This window comes from Equus quagga, chromosome 8, assembly GCF_021613505.1.
Source record: "Equus quagga isolate Etosha38 chromosome 8, UCLA_HA_Equagga_1.0, whole genome shotgun sequence".
NCBI classification, from domain to species: domain Eukaryota; kingdom Metazoa; phylum Chordata; class Mammalia; order Perissodactyla; family Equidae; genus Equus; species Equus quagga.
The window spans coordinates 11,864,751-11,867,501 of NC_060274.1; positions in this window are offsets into that span (position 1 = coordinate 11,864,751).

Genomic DNA, 2,751 nt, shown 5'->3' on the forward strand with positions numbered 1-2,751 from the left:
CAGGGGCAAGTGTGGGGCTGTGCCTCTCTTTGGAGAAAGTGAGTGACTAAAGATGAAAAACACCTCGTTGATTCTTGACAGCTGAATGTCATAATGCCCAGTCCTACCCTTGTCAGAGTCCCTTGAGCAAGGAAGAAATTACATTTAGGAAGGTTTGTTAGGTGACTCTAAAAGAGCTGCTAGGACTGAGCGGAGAGCAGCTGGGAGCCTGTGGGAAGCTACGTACTATCATGATTGCAGTAGGATGTGGAGAAAACAGGAGCCAAGCAAAGAGCTTAGAATTGATCTGATGTCTACGTAGAATCAGCTCCCAGCCGCTCCCGGCTGCTCCTAGAGATGACAGGAAACAGGCTGGTACGAGCAGACTTCTCATCGAAACCAGGAAACACAGCTGGCTTCATGGGAAATGCGACTTAAACAGTTGCACTGGGCCCCCACTGTGAAGGGCCCCATGTGGTTTAATGCTGTGCTGGCATTGTTTCAAAATTCTTAATAATTTTAGCTTTGAACTTGTGTTTTGTAAGTGAAGCTCAATGGAACAACGCAGCGTGCACATGAGCAGGAGAGGCCCAGCGCCATATGCATGTCTGCTGTTGACATACAGTGCAGAATTCCATTGGGCCCGTGATGGGTAGGAATTGGGCAAGACTCAATGTGAATACAAAGTCAGTCTGTTATGTCCACGACCAAGTTCCTGGGGGTGTTGACAGTCCTGAGAGGCCACTCTTTCCATCTGAACACAGAAAGAGGTGATGGTGATCTCTAAGAAACATGAACTGCCAAGGGACTCGATCAGATTCTTTGTTACGCACGTTAACGCATATTAGCCATATGATGACATAGAAGGACAAGGAAAGATAGGGCGAACCATAGTTCCCTTCCTTTTTTACCCCTCCCTAGTCCTCACTGAGCTCAAGGCAGCGTGTTGTTAGAATGTGCACATATCAAAAAGTGAAATAGGAAGAGTTGATTTAGTTTTGTGCAGAAATTCCACTGTTCTAGTAAGAACAAAATACATATGCATGTACAATTTTTGTAATTTCGGTGATTCTGCATACTAGTTAAATGCTCTTATATTTTTTTGCATTTGAAACTAGCAATGCACAACATGATAAACAGTACATGGCAATGATTTAAAATTCTAATTTTTCTTTTCTTAGAAAAACATGAAATAACATAAAAAACACCATGACAAGTTGAGAGAAAGATTATGGAAGAAAGTAAAAAGTTGTATATTTTAGTACCTTTAATGTCACTTTTTTCCTGCTTTGTGAACAAGGGGCCCCACATTTTCATTTTGAACTGAGTCTCCAAATTCTGTAACCAGCCTTGTCCCAAAGAGATAGTAAGAAATCATCTCCTTATTCCTCTATGGAGTGATAAATGATGTGATTATATAAAAATTCTCAGTAGAATGAATTAATTAGTATTCTTTCTTCCCAACCAATAAGCAGCAGCTTCCAAGAGTAGATATTCATAGCAGGTGGAGGGAGAGAATAGTGGAAATTCAAGGCCAGCTCACTGAGTTCCCTTTGATTTTCTTGAGCCTTTCTCAGAAGATAGATTATTTTCTTTCTCTTAAAGTCACAAAGGTGCCTCCAAATACTTTTAGATATTGATATTTTAAATAGGTCATTTTAGGTATTTCAACAGTGATGTGCATTAATCATAATTTTTCCTAACAGCACCCATGATAGTCATTGGTACCTAACTGTCAAAATGCATCACTGGGAAGCCCAGGGACATGGTTGAGAGATGGCCATGAGAGTTTCTTGCAGTGCTGAGCTGCTACCCTGGCTCTCAGGCCTCCATACACAGCAACCATCTTTAATCTTCTGATGAGTTTCTTGCCTTGGGCTGACTTAGAGAAGCAATCTGTGTCTTTGTATATAAACATACTAATTGCACAGCTAGCTTTTTTCAGTTCCTGAATATCTGCATATAGGAATTTTTTTAATGACCATAGTCTCTTGTTCTGACATTTCCCTAGATATTCAGTGTCTTCTGACACCACCCTCAGTATTTCAGCATCTCTAAGAATAGTTGCCCAAAATTGAGTGAGTGCCTCCAAACCAAAAGATTAGAGTCTGTTTAATTCTCCTTGTAAGGAGACATTGATTAGTAGGAGACCATCCATCTTGATAAAATATCCTGTGTTTTTCTTCCCAGTTTTTGTTTCCAGTCTATACTGGGGCTGGTGAACTTATTTTATAGCTCTCAGAGTTCTATTCTCCTAATGGATGCAAAGATCAACAGAGACAGATGAGATCTTAAAGCTGTCTTCTTCACACTTTCTGTAGCTGACATTTAAGAAAAATAGTCACTATGTCATGCCTCTGTGGTCTAAAGTAGGAGTCAGCAAGCTTTCTGTAAAGGGCTATAAATATTTGGGACTTTATAGGGCACGTGGTCTCTATTGCAACAACACAACTACTCATCTCTGCCATTGTAGCATGAAAGCTGCCATAGGAAATATGTAAATGAGTGAATGTGGCTGTGTTCCAATAAAACTTTTTTTTTTTTTTAACAAAAACAGTTGACAGGCTGAATTTGGCCCAGAGTCCATAGTTTTCTTTTCCCTGGTCTAAAGCCATAGAAAAATCCTAGAAGGATTTTGTATCTTGGAAAATTGCTTCTCAGTCTTCTTTACTCTCTCTCTTCCTCTTTCTCTACTCACCTTATAAATATGTTCCCCAAACTTCCATTCTCAGCTCTGTGCCCTTTATATCTCAAAGGCCCTCACTGGTCGAT